General features: G+C 35.1%; 1 pseudogene; it reads left to right on the forward strand.

Annotated features, from left to right (window-relative positions):
• The first annotated feature begins 18,683 nt into the window (after positions 1–18,683).
• Positions 18,684–19,846, forward strand: LOC110789823 (protochlorophyllide reductase, chloroplastic-like; annotated as a pseudogene).
• The last annotated feature ends 517 nt before the right edge of the window (positions 19,847–20,363 follow it).

The following is a 20,363-nucleotide window of genomic DNA, read 5'->3' on the forward strand; positions in this document are numbered from 1 at the left end:
TACGGTGCAATTACAGTGAAACGTAAATTTTTAGGTTTTAAAATTTCAATGGAATTTTTCATAAATTTTAATCATTTTTTTAGGGATATAAAATTTTATCCCGAGTTAGATATATTAAAATAACGAACTTTTATTACATTAAAATATAATTTGAGCCTAAGTTATGACTTTTGTTCTAAATTAAAATCCATATAATTTTCATCATTGTTATATTTAGCATGTTGTAAACACCTAAATCGTGTCTCCCCTAATGGGATGATGACGATACTATTATCCTTGCTAGGTGGTTGGTAAAACTACGTGCGGAAGTCCCAATTGCTAAAATATATTCCAAAATCTAAAATTCAAAATCCAAAGTTCAAATCCCGAGCCCGTTTCCATTCCGGAACTCGGTACAAATTCAATTTCCAAAAATCAATTTCGAAATCCAAACACAATCTCACCCAATGGACCTCTCCATTGTTTTACAAGGCCTTTTCTAGTCGAAATGACATTAAGCAATCCAAATTCGGGCGTCGACCCACAAAACCGAGCATGTCGGGCCCCGTCCCGTAAAACCGAGTTCAAAACCCGAACGGCTTGTTTTTAGTCGCAAAATCAAAGCCTTAATCATTTAGCATTCACTACGTGCCAACAGTTGTACGATTCGTACAAAGGTACATTCACAAAAGACAAATGCAAGGACGGTGTCATCGTCCTTGCTTTGGCGTTTCCTGGGCCACGTCACCTGCGCTAGGCGCAGGTGGCTTTTGGATTTTAGCCGGCTAATTCTCTATTTAGCCCTCATTTCCAAGCATTTTAGGGCATCAAATTAAAAATAGAACGTCGTAATTTCGAAACCAGCCCTCAAAATCAAAACCCTTTTATGTTTTATTTTGCATGAATGAAATGTTTAAGCTTTAATAATTGCATGATTGCTTTTAATTCAAAGTTATTAAAGGATTATGAATGGTTATTTATTGCAAGTTCTTTTCAAATGTAGAATGTCTAAAACAACTATCAAAGCATCAGAAATTTTGGATGTCGTGTTAAACTTGACTAACTTTCTTGAATGGGAAAGGAAACTTATTGAAGTTTTAAATGTTAACGACATGAGCTATGTCGTCAAGCAACCTTTTCCTAGCTATCATGCGAGGGTATGACTCCAGAAAGGTACAGAAATGGGGCACTTCACAAGTACCTTGTCTCGGAACTTATCCTAAACTCTATCCCTGAAAATTGAAGAGGGAGATTCATTACCTATGAGCCTCATGCACTCCTAAGTCATCTAAGGGATATATGTCGTGTGAGGTATCTACCCAATGGCCAAATTGTTGGCAACGGCGGGGTTGATGAATTGGCTAATTCAATGAGCAATCTCAAACTCATTACCCACATGAATCGTGTCTGGAAGTTGAGCTTCTAGAGGCACAAAAGCGCATTTACAAGGCTAAGATGGACAACAACACACCAATTCGGTCTCATGTGAATATGATGATTGGATTGTTCTTCACAATTGAGAGACTTGGTGGTTCCGTCAAAGACCCAATAGCTATAGCACTTGTGCTAAACTCTCTTCATAGGGATTATGAGGGGTTTAAGATGCACTATCTCTTTAATAAAAAAGAGAACACATTCAGTGAACTTATGGAAATGCTCGAGAAATTAGATAGAATCCTAAGGTTCAAGCAAGACCCTTTGAATGTGAAGTGCACTAAATTCAAGAAAGTGAGTAAGGGGAAGAAAATCAAGGCTGCATCTTCATCCACTCCCGGAGGGCAACTGGCGCCTTCTAAGAGCAAGATGAGGAAGAACACTTCTCCTTCAACATCGCAATGCTTCAATTGTAATGAAATTGGTCATTACAAAAGAGATTTCCCTAAAATAAAGGAAGGAAAGAAGGACATAAATGTTGCTTCTCCTTCAGGTATGTATTCTATACATTGTAATCTTTTAAATTCTACTTCTTGGGTATTAGATACTGGTTATGGCTCACACTTATGTTCCAATTCGCAGGGACTAAGGAGAAGTAGAAAGCTTGATAAAGGCGAGATGGATCTACGCGTGGAAAATGGAGCACGGATTGCTGCATTAGCCGTAGGATCTTATCTTATATCTTTGCCTAGTGGTTTTGTTTTGCAACTAGAAAACTATTACTACGTTCCTAGTATCACCAGAAACATCATTTTCGTTTCAAGTTTGGATTCTAAAAGTTTTAGTTTTCAATTTAAAGACAATAGTTGTTCTTTTTCTTTGAATGGAATGTTTTATGGTTCAGCACAACAAGAAAATGGTCTATATGTACTAGATACAAGCAAACAAATTTATAACATAAATACCAAAATGGCTACAACTGGTGATTCCGATCTCACATATCTGTAGCATTGTCGATTAGGCCATATAAACACAAAACGCATGGAAAAATTTCAAAAGAAGGGCATTCTAGAATCATTCAACTTAGAGAATATTGATCAATGCGAATCTTGTTTGCTTGGCAAAATGACAAAGCGACCTTTCTCAAAGGTGGGAGAAAGAGCAAGCGAACTACTAGAGCTAATACATACAACGTATGTGCAGTGGGCCTATGAGTACGAAAGATAGAGGTGATTTCAGCTATTTCATAACGTTTACGGACGATTTCAGTAGATATGGCTATATTTACTTAATGAAACACAAGTCTGAATCGTTTGAGAAATTCCGAGAATTTTAAAATGAAGTAGAGAATCAACATGGCAAGAAAATCAAAGCTCTAAGATCAGATCGAGGAGGTGAATATCTTAGCCACGAGTTTGATGACCATCTAAAAGAATGTGATATTCTTTCTGAATTGACTGCTCCCGGGACACCTCAACGGAAAGGAGTGTCGGAATGGAGGAACATGACCTTACTCGATATGGTCAGGTCAATGATGGGTCAAGACGAACTTCCTTTACAATTTTGGGGGACATGCGTTGCAAACAAAAATACTCACTCCGTCAAAAGCTGTTGAAATGACTCCATTCGAATTATGTACTGGGAAACTTCCAAAGTTGTCTTTTCTAAAGATTTGGGGTTGCGAAGCATATATCAAGCGATTAATTTTGGATATGCTTGAACCAAAATCTGACAAATGTTTCTTGGTTGGGTATCCAAAGGAAACTAAGGGGTATTACTTCTACAACAAGTCAGCGAACAAGGTATTCGTTGCTCGTGACGGTGTCTTTTTGGAAAGAAATCACATTTCCAAAGTGACAAGTGGGAGAATAATAGACCTCGAAGAGATTCAAAACGAACAACGAACCAAGAACTCTTTAGAAGCAGTTCAAGGTGAAGAACCTCCAAGGCCTTCAGAAGAGCCAGTGGGAGTAGTTCCTCAAGACGGTGTTGCCCCTCGTAGGTCACATAGAACTAAGGTTCAGCCGGATAGATGGACAAGTGTCCTCTTGACTAAAAACTTAGAAGTTCTCATATTAGATAGTGATGAACCTATGACCTACAAGCAAGATATAACGATCCTAAGCTCCTTAAAATGGTTAGAGGCCATTAAATCTGAATAGACTCCATGTCTGAAAATCAAGTCTGGGATTTGGTTCATTTGCCGGATGGTTTTACACCTATCAGATGCAAATGGGTCTTCAAATTGAAGAAAGACAAGGATGGAATTGTATAAATATACAAGTCTAGATTTCTTTGGGTTGTTTTGTCTCCTCCAAAAATCCCATAAGTACTTTCATTTTCCGAGTTGTTGGCACACACAATATTGATATCTTCCTTTCCTTCTCATTTCCTTTTGTTTTGGATGGAAAACTTTTAGTTCATGATTAAGTCATGATTATTCATATTTCATCAAGCTTCCCCTTCTTATTCTTTTGGGTATAAGTTTATATGGCTCCATCTCATCACCCAAAAGTGCCTTTGTGTGTTGAGAGTTGTGTAAACCTTAGGGAACGAATCGGTGAATACAATTGTGCACCCCGGTTGCACCGAATCTCGTTTTCAAGGCAGTGGTTTGGTTACCACGGCGCAACGATTTTCTAAACTCGTTCTTTTTCTTATTCTAGTATTTTGTCTTGAAAACCCAATTATTACAACATTAGTGTCCCAAGACATCTGATGAGCGTAGAAAGATGAGTAGAATTCCATACGCTTTGGTTGTTGGATCCATCATGTATGCTATGATTTGTACAAGGCCGGATGTTTTGTTCGCACTCAGTGCAACAAGAAGTAAGATGGAAAAGTGCTAAGCAAAGCACTATTGCGGATTCTACAACTGAAGCCGAGTACATTGCTGCCTCAGAAGCAGCAAAGGAAGCTGTTTGGATTCGGAAGTTTATCGAAGAACTTGGGGTTGTCCCCTCCATTAAAGGACCAATGACTTTGTATTGCGACAATAGTGGAGTCATTGCCCAGGCAAAGGATCCTAGGAGCCACCAGAAGTCCAAGCACGTACTGCGGCGATTCCACATACTTTGAGAAATCGTTGAAAGGAAAGAAATCGAGATTTGCAAGGTTGGAACCGACGACAACGTCACGGATCCAATGACTAAACCGTTGCCACAAGTGAAGCACAACGCACATGTAGCAACCATGGGAATCAAGCATGTTGGAGAATGGCTTTGATTTTCTAAGTTTTGTTTTAGAACATCTGTCATATCTATGTTTAAAACAATTGGTTTAACCATTTCATATTTATGAAATTCTTTATTTCATATTCATTTAATTTTGGTTTAGTATTAAATGAAAAGTCTAAGTGATTCAAAACATTCAAATGGGATGTCAAGATGGATTCTTCGATAAAGAAACACCCATAAGTGAACTTGAATATTGAAGTCACAAAGAATTCCTAATCCAGGTCATTGAAAGGTGGACGAACAATGAATAATGAAGATTAGATTGCAAGTAGATTTATAGTTCAGTTTCTTGAACTAGATGGACTGGATGTCTGAAATCTTTTACATAGATACTTAGTGGATCTTGTATCGGATTGACCATGAGAACACTTTAAGAGATTAAAGTCATGTCATAAGTAGTTCTCATTAATGATGATTAGAACCATTCCTCAAAACATGACTAATTATGATTGCTCGTTTGAAGTTTAGTTCGCTTTGATGCTCGCTAAACGTCACACCGTAAAAGGAGACTATAAAAGCAGTTATTGGGCGTACTATGAATCAAAGTGAGTATTCGTAGATTGCAAGACTGGATTGTCCTCCTATCTTTGATAGGATATGGTGTTGTTGTGTAACAAGGCCTCTCGGAGAGTTATATACTGTGAAAATGCATGGCCGTGCTCAGAATGGTTAAGTCTTAACCTTCTGTAAAAGTTTAACAGTTGAACTCAGTAATCCGAGAAACACTTATGGACCTGATAAGGATGCATGGCTTGGATCTTACTTTATGTTCAGCAAGTAACACTAAGCGACAAAGGAATGTGAATGCACACTTGTCTGAATGACAAGTGGGAGACTGAAGGAAATATGTCCTTCACCCAAGGTGCATTAGTCTAATACCAAGTTTCGGATTAATTACGAACAATTAATTCAGTGAGATCAAGTGATCGGAACAGCTGGCTGGAGCAATGCTTCCGATCAGTGAGTTCTTGTCTTTATTAGGCTCACAACTTACTCTTGATTGAACCTCTAAGGTCACACCATTGGCATGTAACAGATCACCAGATTAAATGAATCGAAAATTCATTTAAACGATTCATTTAATAACTTTTCGGGAATTAGTTCGGAAAAACATAAATATACGATATGACGTTGGATCGGAATCTTATATCGTATTGCGTATATTCGTAAGCTAGGCAAAACAAATAAATCGTATCGTACGACATTGGATCGTATCGTACGACACGATAAATAAATGGTTGGACGATAATTTATGCGCAAGACGGAATGCAGCCGACGAGCCGAGTGCGCGAAGCACTCGAGGCCCATGGGCGCGAATGCGTGGCAGCAACAACACAACAGCGTTGGCCCGTGGCCATGCGACTGGTTGTGTTTGCGCGCATAGCACAACAGCATAGGCGCTACACGCAGCAAGGAAAGGCGCGATCCATAGCCCACTACCGTTCAGGCCCATGGCCGTGTGTGTGAGTGTTGCTGGCCGGCTGAGCTTTGGCTTGGTCGGTTGGCACACTTACTTAATAGGTTATTCTAATAACCTAACACACATGTTTTTCCATACAACCCTAATCAGTTTTAACCTAAACAAAAGAGAAAACCCTAAACCTTCTTTGTGCCCCCGTTACAAACTGTTCTTCCCAAAAAGAAAATATCTTGAGTGACTTCTAAGCCATCGATCTCAAGACGGATCTGAACGTGTTAGTGAACCAAGTAGAGGAACGACATGTGGAGTTCTTGTTCGTGTTCGTGATAAGTTGAATCTAGGGAAAACACGTTACAAACGTAAGTCTGCTTGATCTGTACTTTATACATGGTTCCTGACTTTGGGGATTATTCCGCTATGTTAATATGTACTCCCTCTGTCCCTTAATACTCGACCTGTTTTGACCGCACACGCTTGCGAATGCACAACTTTGACCACCAATTTATTTAACTATATATTATAAAAACTTATAAAAATATTAATATTTTGAAAATATATATTAAGATGAAGCCAACAATATATTATATACTAACATTTTTTTTTCATATACTAGAAATAAAATAGGGTCAAAGTGAATTATGTGAATAGTGCAAAAAGTCAAAACGGGTCGAGTATTAAGGGACGGAGGGAGTATTTAATTGTAAACCCCTACATATGTTTGCTTCGAAAGTCTTTGTATGGACTTAAGCAGGCCCCGCGGGTATGGCATACACGCTTTGCGGATTATGTGTCTTCCATCGGGTTTTTGAACAGCAGATCCGACAATTCCGCAAGGAGGCCGGTATTGCATACATTTTGTTATATGTTGATGACATTATTCTCACTGCTTCATCCGATTCACTTCGGTGCTCTATTATGGCTCTTCTTGCCTCAGAATTTGCTATGAAGGACTTAGGTCCTTTGAATTATTTTCTTGGCATTGCGGTCTCTCGCCACAAAGATGGTATATATGTTTCTTCCGCAACGTTAGTATGCGGAGGATATTATTGATTGTGGTGGTATGTTCTCATGTAAGCCCACTTCCACTCCAGTTGATACTAAACCGAAACAAAGTGGTCAATCTAGGATTCCGTATGCCGATGCGAGCCACTACCGGAGTCTTTCAGGTGCTCTTTCGTATCTCACCTTCACCCGACCAGAAATCTCATATGCGGTTCAACATGTTTGCTTACATATGCACCCCGAGAGATGATCATATGCATGCGCTTAAGCGCATCATCAGGTACATACAGGGCACTCTTGATTATGGTTTACATCTCTATCCATCTTTAATTATTGACCTCCTATTATACACTGATGTTGATTGGGGGGTTGTCCTGACACACGTCGTTCGACGTCTGGTTATTGTGTTTTTGTTGGAGATAACTTGATTTCTTGGTCCTCGAAACACCAACCTACTTTATCCCGTTCCAGTGCTGAGGCTGAGTATAGGGGGTTGCTAACGTTGTTTCTGAGTCGTGTTGGATTCGAAACCTTCAGTTGGAGCTTCATTGTCTCATTTATAAGGCCACTCTGGTTCATTGTGACAATGTCAGTGCTATCTATCTTTCAGGTAATCCAGTCAACCATCAGCGCACTAAACATATTGAAATGGACATTCACTTTGTTCGTGAGAAAGTTGCACAAGGACAGGTCCGCGTCCTTCATGTTTCTTCCCGTCATCAGATTGCCGGCATTTTCACTAAAGGACTTCCACAGGTTTTGTTTGATGATTTTCGGTACAGTCTCAATGTCCGGCAATCTCCCGTTTTGACTGCAAGGGGGTGTTAGATTATGTAAATAATCCACTTATTATGTGAATATTTTCTAGTGATAATAGTACGTATGTTATGCAAATAATATTAGGCAAATCATGTAATTTAGGATAGCTTAGCTCAGCATATTCTTGTGAATAGTTAGCTCCTAAAGTCTAGCCTAAATTGACGTTAGATAGTTTTTATATAAACCAAACTCAATCAACGATAACCAAATGGCATATAATTCTTTCACATACAAATTATAATACTTTCTCCGTTTCGGAAATATCGTACCTTGTATTGAGGATAACACAGTTATCCTATAGGATAGAATATCGAATATAGTAGAGTTATGTTATAACTAGGCTATATAATACGGAGTATAAGATAGAAGTCTATATGAATTAGGAAACTTATAAAGAGTAGGAGATCTAATTTGTATTATAAATAGAGGCGTATGCCCACATAGAACAACACAATATAACACAACACAGTATTATATTTTCCCTATTAATAATATATTTTATCACCATGGTTGACTTTGCAAGTAAAAATTATAAAAAAATATTATTTAGAAAATATAAATCGATACGAATTTAACATGACTTCACATGACTAAAATTTCATTACGTACGAATCACAAAAAATAGTCAAAGTCGTAGTGTAAATAGAGTAAAAAACAAATGGTGCGATATTTCCGTAATGGAGGAAGTAGTATCGATGATGCATCAAGAAGAAAATGTGTACAAAGTAGTCGTAATTAATTAAGAAGAGAAATAACACACGCTAATCCTGCTTGACGGTGACAGAGATTGTTTATTAGTTGGCTTATTATTGTAAATTTGTAAGCTATGTCGACTCGATTAATTAAGGAATTGATTTGCTACTAATACGTGGATTATGCTAAGGATAATACCTTCTTACTTCTAATTAACTTGAAAGCTGCTGCCAAAATCTAATATCTAATTTATATATATAAAGGAGGCATATTTGCACGAAATATTATAGTGCCACCTAGGATTACTATTGGTTTCGGCCAATGAAAAATAAGATTTTTAATTTATTTTTGAATTAAAAAAATCAAGTGCCATGTAGATAATTAATTAGGTGCCACGTAGATATTTAATTAATAATTCCATCCAAAATCAAACACTCTAATAATTAAAAAATAAATCTAAAATAAAATTCATCCAAAATCAAACACTAATCTAAAATAAAAGTTATCCAAAATCAAACACTAATCTAAAATAAAATTCAATCTAAAATCAAACAAAAAGATAAATTTTGTATAAAATATAAAAATTTGCAATAAACAAAAGATAATTAAAATTATCAGATTTTCAGTTGATGATCTATCTATAAACCAACGAAGATTAATCATTAGTTGTCACATTTTAATCATACCACCCACAACTATATGTTTATTTCGGTTTTGTTTGGTTTCTCCTTCTATATTTTTGTTTTCCTTTTTAATATTTCATGTTTTGGTGAATGAATTTGTTTTATTCAAAGTAAGTTGAGTTAATATTACGTTTATTTGTTCATAGTTAATGATTATTGTTCATAGTGTAGGATATTGTGTTGGTTGATTGGGATTCGTGGCTAGAGACTCAAAGAGGGAGGTGATATTTGCTAAGCATCCAGAAGAATGTGTAGCCGGCCTGCTGCAACCAATTAATTATGCTTTCTTTCTTAACAAGTTCAAATTATAGTACTAAGTATTTTGTTCATTCCTTATTAAGTAATTATGTACATGATAGATCTCCATATATAAATTTACTACATAGTATTTATTATGTGTAAATCTTCCAATTATTAAACACATTTTAGTGTTGTTTAACTTCAAGGCTTAACTTATGATAGTTTTCTAAATACAAACCTTAAGATCGAATAATATTGAGTTTCAAAACAGCCAATAAAAAATTACAATGCAATAGTAAAACACAAAAAATGAAAAAAAAAAAAAAAAAGTAGGAATGTCCAGTCACAAAATCATTATTAAAATATTTTAAATTAATTAAAAAAAGATAAAATGAGTTCATGATAATATATACTCCGTACTCCGTAACAAATATGTTTAATTGAAAGATAAATTTAGTGTCTCATGATAAGATAAAGATACGTATTTATCATATCTAAAAAAACAAAAAATAACAAAACTTGACTATTATTATATTAAAGTAAAAATAAAAAGATAATTTCAAGAAGAATTCAATTAGGACTAAACTACAAAGTAGTATGCTTTATATATAATTAGGCCATGCATATAAATCAAATTAGTTAGGATCCGCCAAACGACATAATATATGTTGAGTAATATAGTGTTTTGATGATTATGAACAAATGATGATTATCTAACTAATGTGTGTATTGTTTAGATGTGCATGAACAAGTAATGACGGTTAATACAGATCATTTAATTGGAAGATTCTGAAGATATATACAAGAAGAAGTGAAGTTCCTGAAAGGAACTCTAGAAGTGAAGGAACTTCAGAAGAGAAGTCTAATTATATAAGTGTACCATTAGACTTAGAGTTTGTTTCCTTAACTACTGCATACTTGTTTATTAGTTTAGTTTTCTTCTTCTTGCTTGTATTGGTTGTCATCACCGACTTTATGGTTTTGATGATAACTAGCAAACGACTAACCTATGTTTGAGTTCCAATATGTATACTAAACAAATATAGGTTTGATGAAGAAACAAACATGAAGAGTTCAAGTCCATAAATCAAGAATCCAAGCAGCAACAGAGTTCTTCAAAGGAACACAAACAGATCAGTTCCTCAGCAGGACCTAAGAGGAACAACGAGTATAAAGTTCCTGAGTAGGAACAAACATGGAGAAGTTCCAGAGGCGGAACTATCAACATGAGGCTCTTGAGTTGGAGCATCATGAAGCATGAAGAAGAAAGTAAGAGTTTATTTTCTAGGATTCATGTAAGTATGTAGAAACTTGAATAATTAAGGAACACGGTGCCAAAAGGAACTTGTCGGTACTTATGAGAAATAACGTCAGTTTATTTTCCTATAATATTCCTAGTCTTAAGGTAATTTTAAGTGTCAATGACGTGGTTTTTAAAACTCCTAGTTGTTAGGGATTTACCTTTGACTTTGAGTATTTATCTCCTAGTAAAACTCTATTTATTTATGTTTTTAAAATAAAAGATAATTTTTGTAAAATCTTATCTAGGTTAGGATTCTGATTTTAATATCATATATATATATATATATATTTATTTATTATTTAAATTTCGTTTTTAATAAAGTCCTATTTAATCTAGGATTTGTTTTGAATATATTTTGCGTTTTTATGTGTTTAAAATTCTATTTTTAATAAATAAAAAAGAATTAATCTTTTTGTAAAATAAAATCTGATTGTTAGTTATTTTATTTTAATAAACTTTATTTTTTCTATTTTATTAAAATCAGATATAAAAGGTTTTGTTTTAGAAAATTAAAATCATTGTTTTACGTTGTTTTGGAAAAACTACATAAGTGGAGAAATAATAGGAGATCGTCGAAAACCTGATTATGCTTGGCCCTAACTCCATGATTTCCTCTACTGACTAAAGTCATGGGATCATGCCTAAATTAAAGGGCTTAGTGGTTGTTAGTGGAGAAGATTATGGAGAAAGTGGTTGAGGTTTCTTCCTCTATAAAAGGAGAGCTTTCTCATTCATTCAAGGGTGTCTGACTTCTCAGTCATTCCACAGAGTCTGGTTTACGTGGAAGGTAGTTAAAGAAAATATATTTGTTCCACGTTTTTGAGTCAGTTCCTGCAGTTCCAAGTTCCTGTCAGTTTCGAGTTCCTTTACAGTTATTCACTCTCTACATATTAGAGTTTAATCAATTATCAAATGTCTATATTTTAAGAGTTGTTCAAGGGTTGAGTGAGCTCTTGTAATGGGTAATTTGTCAAGGGTTTGAGTGAATTCTTGTATAAGTTTTGGGCAGGAACTTGAGTGAGTTCCTGATGTGTATGGGGTAGGAACTTGAGTGAGTTCCTGATGTGTATGGGGTAGGAACTTGAGTGAGTTCCTGTTGTATTTGGGGAGGCTTTGAGTGAAGTCTATGAGAGAGAAGTTCATAGGCTTTGAGTGAAGCAAAAGAGTCAAGAGAGACTTCTAGGGAAGTCAGTGAGAGCGTAGTTGTTTGAGGAACAACTATTGGGAACTTGAGTTCGTAGAGGAACTCAAGTAATGCCCGAGTTCCTTATAGGTTTGTAACTGAGTTGTTGCCCTATAGTGAAAAGAGTTTAAGTTGAAATCCCTAGTGGGTCGAGGTTTTCTTTCTAGTTGGGCGTAGAAAGTTTCCTCGTAAAATCTCTCTTGCATTGTTTCTCTACTTGCTTAAAGTTTCTTTATAATTCCGCAAAATTGGCTAGAAAGTTCCATACTACAATTCACCCCCCCTCTTGTAGTGTTCCATCCGAATAACAATATATACGGAGTATACAGCTCAATGTGGATCAGTTTCTTCAACATTTGGTTTTATGAATTATATGACATTGAGTGCTAAAGTTAAAGTTATATGGAGGTATCCTATTTAGTAATTCAGATTTATTTTAATAAAAATCCGTGCATCGCACGGGCTTCAAAACTAGTATATATATAAAGGAGGCATATTTGCTGAAATATTAGAGCGCCACCTAGGATTACTATTGGTTTCGGCCAATGAAAAATAAGATTTCTAATTTATTTTTGAATTAAAAAAATCGAGTGCCACGTAGATAATTAATTAGGTGCCACATTGATATTTTAGTTAATTATTTATTAATATTATCATCTCCATCCAAAATCAAACATTCTAATCATTAAAAAATAAATCTAAAATAAAATTCAATGCAAATTCAAACACTAATCTAAAATAAAATTCAATCCTAAATCAAACACTAATGCAATATTATAGTGTCACATAGGAATTCTAATGAATTTTGGCCAATCAAAAATAAGATTTCGAAATTATTTATGAATTAAAAAAGTCGAGTGCCACGTAGATAAATAATTAGGTGCCACACAAATAATATGAAGTATATAAAATATAGTAGTTGTTATATATATGAGTTTTATTTTAACTAAACAATTTAATAAAATCCGTGCATCGCACGGGCTAAAATCTAGTATAATATAAATAAAAGTACGAGGAAACAATAGGCGCGGTCCTGAGTTTTTGGGGCCCTAGGGTGAAATAAGGGTTTAGGGCCCTTTCAAAATGATACGTCTAATAGATAACTGAAATATATCGTTTCACTGTTGATGAAAAAAGATTTATTAAAATTTTCGTCCAATCCGCTTCTAGAATTTCACCGACCTGCTCTGAGCACTTGCAAATTATTAGTAAAATAGATAATCACTTAATTAATTACGGTATTAGGTAGTCAATATGAATAGTAGGTTTATTATTTGATACAAGAAAATAGATTTATTTTAGTACGAAGTAGTTCTTTATTCTTGTTTTCAATAAATAAAGTTCGAAATTTTATTTTTCAATACCATCTAACATAGACTCATAGTTCATCATACAGGTAAATTCGCCTACAACTATTACCTGAATTACGACTTAATATTAAAAGTTAAACTAGATGTCAAGCACTACACATGTAAGCTGGGTGTGGACTTATTTGTCTTGAACATAATGCTAACATGAAAGAGGGAGTTTTAATGAGTTAAGAAGTTAACATACACAAAAATATGATTACAAAATGAATTCCTCAGAAGTAAAAGTGAATTAAAAAAAATAACAAGGTAAAAAGTAAAACAAAAGTAACGAAAATAAAATGAGCGAAAGAGAGGGTGAAAAGTTGTTAAACAAAAAACATAATTAATACAGCAAGCATGAGGAATCGAACCCACAACTCCCAACACAAACACCACTGCTTTGCGCCTTTACCACTGCGCCAAAGATATTTGTTTTGTTACTTAGTGCGTTTAATAATTATTATAGCATTATACTGTACAGATTTCTATTTTGGGCCCCTTTTCGCCTTGGTCCCTAGGCGGCTGCACTCTCCGCCTATCCTCAGGGCCGGGGCTGGGAAACAATTAACAACTACTCCTTCCGTTTCTTTTTGTTTGTTACGTATTCCTTTTAGGGTGTTTCACAATGTTTGTTACGTGGGGGAATCTTTCCTTTTATAAACTTATTATACTATCATTTTTTGTGTCAGCTTTTAATTTTAATTGGTCCTATTTCTTCAACTCATTAATTTTTTTTACAATTTCCCAAGTATGTTAAGTTAGCAATCTTTGTGCTTTTCCATTATTAGTTCATTTTGATAAATAAAAAAATTTCATTGGTTGTTGTAATGATTAGTGAATTGAGATTTTACTTTGGTTTATTTTATAATAAAAAAGAAAAATAATCTTTAATATACGTTAATAAACATGCAAAAGTCCAAACGTAACAAACAAAAAGAAACGGAGGGAGTATATAGTCTTTTACTAAATTTCATGTTATGGTAACAACTACTAAGAAAAGAATGAACTTTTGATTTACGAAGGCTCCGCAAGCAATTTCAAGCATCTTAGATAAAAAGGTGCTGGAATTCAAGTCTCCTTAAATGATTAGACCAGTTAAATTTAAAGTCTTCAATTTTTTCATGTAAGCTGTCTTTTATTTATTAATAAAAAAAATTATTTAAAAAATTTTAGCTCCTCAAACCATTAGTTCTACCAAACAACTTATCTAGCCAGGGAATATCTTATCTAGGGATGAAAATGAACCGAGCCGAGTTGAGTACTACCCTATTCATGTTCATTTAATTTAGGCGAACCTGAGCTCGAGCCCGAGTTTTCAACTGAGCTCAAAAATCTGTTCAATCTCGGTTCGTTTGAGAGATTTTGTGTTCGTGCAAGAGTTCATAAACGAGCTTTATTCTTAAACGAGCTTTGCACTATGAATGTCTCGTTTACTAACCTAGCCGAGTTCATAAACGAGCTTTTTTCTTAAACGAGCTTTGCACTTTAAAGTTTAACCATTTTAAAACATAATTTTGAATGTGCACTAATTTAATTCAATTTTTTTTGTTCTATAATATTTATTTTTGATGTTAAAAATAAAGTCAGAATACGATTTTTATCTATGATCATACAATTATGTATGGGAAATTTGATGAACCCAAGTAGATGAGATTGTTCACGAACATAAATAAACGACTTGTTCATGAACATAAATGAACGAACATAAATGAACGAACATATGTATGTTCATGTTCAAGCTCATTTATTAAACGAGCTTAACTGTTGTTCAAACTCAACTCATTTATTAAATAAACGAACATGAACGAGTTTTAACCTAACCCGAACCTGAAAAGTTTATTGAGAGTCTCGGCTCATTTGCACCCCTAATCTTATCGCTAAATAAAAAAGTAACGGAATATCTTATTGTCGATTGTAATGCAAAAATTTAAGATACTTGGTACTATGTTGATGATAGTCAGTTGATGCCACAACCAAGGTGTAGCTTGTGTCAACGAGCCGTGGGAAGGCCGTGGGCTTTGCCGTTGTACGTGAAGGAAGAAAAACCATACCAAGTAATCTTGTCTCCTTATCTATAACCCTTATAAAAGCAACAACATCAAGTTTGGAATAGTAAAATGACGTCCCCACCCCTCAATTCCTTCTTTGAATTTTCTTAAGAACAGTGAAATATCAGTTTTACCCTTGCTCCCTTTCTTTGCCACCTTTGATCTCCTTTCTTTGCCATTTTTGATCTGTTCTGCCTTCTTCCCCTCAATTTCCATACTCTCTCCACAAAACTCAAATCTCCAGAAAATATTTTGTTCGATCGAACAAACTCATCAAGACAATCTGCTTCATCCAGAAGTTGGACGGCCACCAAAGTACTCGCAATCGAATGCATTCGAGGCACTTTCAGAGCCGACGAATAGAGCGGCGGATTACTCCAAACCGGCGACCTTGTTCTTCGATCAAGGTCGCCGTTCAAGGATATACAAGTACAGGGGGTTGTGTTTATATATGTATAAATACATGCTTATACATCATTCTTTCTCTATTTTCCCGGTGAAATCTCACGCCAAATCAGGTAATTATTTGAAGAAAAAAAATCTTATTCTTTTTTCATGAACTTCAATTTTTTTTGTTTCCATTCTAATTCTGATCTGCATTTTGTGAATCTTTACTGTAAAGATTGATTATGTTTATTAAATTAAGAACTTGGTGAAATGGGTATTCTTTATTCTTGCATTTCGTGTTCTTAATTGATAGGTTTCATATGTTTAATTTGGAAATGTTGGGAAATTTGATTAGAATTGTAATTAAATTATTGAATGATTTTGTGGGGTTTTTTTTACGTGAATTGGGTAAATTTGTTTAAAAGCTTCCAAATTGTTACATTTTTAGTGTGGAATTGAGGTCAATTGTAAAAGAAGAGTTTTGATATAAAGTTATACTTTTCAAAATAGCTTGTCTACTCTATGCATGGACGATAGTAGCTCAGTATGGTTTTTAGTTCGATGTATATCCGATGCGTGTATAGGCGGACGCCTGTTTTTATCATTGGTATCATGTTAAACCCTTTATATATGATTTCATTTTTGTGTTTGTGTAGGGTGCCGAATGCAAAACTTGAAAGGGAAGCAACCGACATTGATATATATGGAATGCAAGGGATTCCACTGCTCATTACGGGGAACAAGGTATTATCTTCTATTTTTGCTTGCCTTTATTTTTCTCTAGAAAGTGTGTATAAACTACAACTGGATACCCAGATCTTGTATTTGCCAAAGGTGAGCATATGTACAAGTTGTAAAATGCACAAGTATACTTCATATCATTGACACTTTCTGGATGTGTTAAAGTAGGCATCTTGATGATCTAATGTGATACTTAGAAGATTCTATAAAATAATGTTGTTTTATTTAATTAATGTTCATCCTTATGGAATTGCAAGATCATGTAGCTAAAATATTACTTGTAAGAGTAGTCGCGAGCTCCCGGCGGTAAGTTTGTCTAAGTTGTAACTTGTAAGCCACCTAATCAAACAGCTTGGTTGATTGTATCAGCTGTGAACTTGCAGGAGTGTAGTCCCTATTGTATTGATAACAAGTGGAGTGTGTCTGGCATATGAGAGAGGAAGGGAGTGATATTGCTTGGCAAGAACTGCCTATTATTTTATTCCCATAAGAACATGATCGTAGAAGTTTTAGTAAGCATTACAACACGAAGTTCGGTGAAGGCCACTGGATTCTTGCAATCTTTCCTATCAAATAGGGTCACTCTGATTGTCTTATAACTAATCCTAAATGGTAAAAAATAGTGTTTCTTTATACTGAAAATAGGAACCAAGTAATCAATGACCTTAGTAAATAGAAACTAGAATTTTTGGATTATGCTATAACAAATGGAAAACGCTCTTAACAAATGGGAATGCTGCTATAGTATCTAAGAGCGCTTTCCATAATATAAGCAGTATGGGATACACCCCTAACTATATTACATATGAGACTGTCATCGTGATGTATGGGTTATGTGAATATGTTTTGAGAGCAAGGGAAACAATTTATTGGATCATTGCATCTAAAAGGAGTTGAAAGTGTCATAACATTGAATATTACTTCCTCTGTTCTTATTTATATGACACAATGGGGTTTTAGACACTATTCACACAAACACCTTTGACTTCCTTTTGTGGTTTATACATAAGAAAAAATATAGTCGTGTGGGTCTTATTAGATTCGTATCTGTAAATATTATTTAAATATAAATTTTTTTAAATTTTTTCCGATATACAATTAGAGATATTAAAGTTTGAAATCGTGTATTGGCAAACGTGCCTAAATAATTGTGTCATTTAAAAAAAACGGAGGAAGTATGTTAGATGTTTACTGCTTGAATAACTTCCAAATGGAAGCAAACATGCTTATAGACAGCACACGAGATTATGGTGTCCACCCAAATTCTTCGAGTTATAAGCTTCTTTACAAAGCTTACATTAAGGCAAACATGAAAGATCTTTTGCAGAAGTTGTTAAAGTTTGTGGTTCAAGAATTCAAGATGGTATTGTTCCTAATAAGAGTTTTTGTTAGTTTTTAGAAGCACTAGGAGCATTTGGCCATCAACAACTACTATAAAACCTGCTTCTAGAAGTACATATAAGAGGGAAAATACAGATGTGCGTAACCAATAAGCAGCTGGAAAGACATAATTGCATATTTTGAGACATCAGTCATCTGATCTACGAGCTCCAATGAATTCTGCCAGTTCAGTTAATGTTGAGAAGACCACTTGAATACTTAAGTGAGTTTTGGCGCCAACAACAATCGCGCTGACAACATTATTTACCCTTCTATTTAGGGGTATGTATACTATGGCTTTTTCTGATCTCTTTTCTATTGTTATAAGCTTGCTTATTTTTATTTTTTTTAAAGCTGATTATGTGCATGAATATTGCTGTAGTGTGTAGATTTTTTAGTGTAATTGTTTCTCTGTTTCATTTTGCGTTAAAGTTTTTTTATAAGAACACTCGGCCTCAAAATACTTTATGTTCCTTGCAAATGCCTAAATGCACCTTTTGTAAGCTTTAACTGCAACACTTGGACGTCAGCAATATCCTTATGAATGTATATGTCTGTGCTATTCCTTATGCACACCCCCCCTCCCATGTCCACATTTCTAAATCAGATCATATATTTCTGCTGGACATGGGGACTATTAAAGATGCTCATTTTCTTTTGTTGCCATTTGTGACTGGTAGTTGCAGCTGTCAGAGCTTGAACCTGAAATCATAAAAACATTTCTTCTTCCATCCCGTAGATATAATTTTTTTTCCTGTGAGAAACATGGTATTTTAACTTCTCGGTGGTTGTTCTTATCGTTTTCCATCTCTCAGCAATTATAAAGTTTATTATTGTACCTTGTCCAACAGCTCATAATGACACATAATCATGGGGTGTGGGGATTTCCTTAAGGCCGAAAGGGTAGCTAAGGCTGCTGGTATGACAAAGGAGAACTATACCGTAATTCATCTTGATCTTTCTTCTCTTGAGAGTATTAAGTAGTTTGTTGACAACTTCAGGCAGTCAGGAATTCCCCTTGATGTGTTGGTTTGCAATGCTACTATTTACCGACCTACTGTCAGGGAACATACCTACAGTGTTGAAGGCTTTGAGCTCAGTGTTGGAACTAACCATGTTGTCCATTTCTTGCTCTCAAGGTTGTTTCTCGAGGACTTGAATAAGTCGAATTACCCTTTCAAGAGGATCATTATAGTAGGATCTAGAACAGGTAACTCGAAAAATGCCAAATATATTCCATTTTCTTGCAAAAGTTACTTGTAAATTCATCTTACCGTAAACAAAATTGTGAATATCCAGAATAGAGGAATTCAAAAGTTAGCATGGAAATTTTTAGACTCTATGAATGAAATAATGTGATAGATTATGTCAGATTCTGATGCTTCCTGGTAATCTGTTTTTGTTTTAGGTAACACAAACACATTGGTTGGGAATGTTCCTCCAAAGGCTAACCTAGGGGATCCGAGGGGGCTCGCTGGTGGATTAAATGGCCTAAACTGCTCTACCATGATAGATGGCGGAGATTTTGATGGTGTCAAGGTATTCAAAGATAGTAACGTCTGCACCATGCTTTTCATGCAGGAATTCCACTGTCGTTTTCATGAAGGAACCAGAATCACCTTCGCTTCTTTATACACCGGATGCATTGCCTCAACTGGCTTGTTCAGGGAGCACATCCCCTTGTTTAGAATTCTCTTCCCTCCATTCCAAAAGTTTGTCACCAAGGGCTATGTCTCTGAATATGCTGCTGGGAAAAGACTTCCCAGGTAAGATCAATATACACTCTTAAAGTTACTTAGGCCATGTTCCACATACCTTAGCATTATAATCACATGAATTAGAAACAAAGTCAATAACTAATTCTTGTGGTTTGGTTTAAAATTCAGGTTGTGAGTGACCCGAGTATGACAAAATTCGGGAGCTGGAACAAGGCTTCGACCTCATTTGAGAATCAGTTTTCTCAGGAAGCCAGTGGTTCCGAGAAGGCTAAGAAAGTATGGGACATGTAATAGGAAACAGGTAGGACTAAAAATATGTCTCACAACAAAACGATTGATGGAGAGCCAACAGACATGTGGAAGGAGGAAAATCTTCCATTTAGGTAAGCGATTCACTTAATCTAGGTGTGAATTGCATAATGAGGTCGGATTTCAACTAAAGATTGTAGCTTAGCTTGGCTCTAAAACGACAATTAATTAATTCAACATCCATATCACAGTGCGCATACACTAATGACTAAATGGTATCCAAATAGTTACCCTAGCTCTAAAATGGCAATTAATTTTTGGAAATCTTTCTTTAATTTGGATTAGAGATCAGTATTATGTTGATTCTCCATTATCTTGAATCCTTTTGTATGTAGATTTGTGCTTCTAGGTGGATTATATTAGGTTCTTGTGAGTTTCATTTGGGGTATTATCTCCCTCTTCAATCATATTATCGGAAAAATAAAATATTGCACTAAGTTGATAGCTTTTCGTTCTTCAATCTGCTGGTGATAATACTCGGATTTATTCTATACCCTTT

This window comes from Spinacia oleracea, chromosome 2, assembly GCF_020520425.1.
Source record: "Spinacia oleracea cultivar Varoflay chromosome 2, BTI_SOV_V1, whole genome shotgun sequence".
In the NCBI taxonomy this organism is placed as follows: Eukaryota; Viridiplantae; Streptophyta; class Magnoliopsida; order Caryophyllales; family Amaranthaceae; genus Spinacia; species Spinacia oleracea.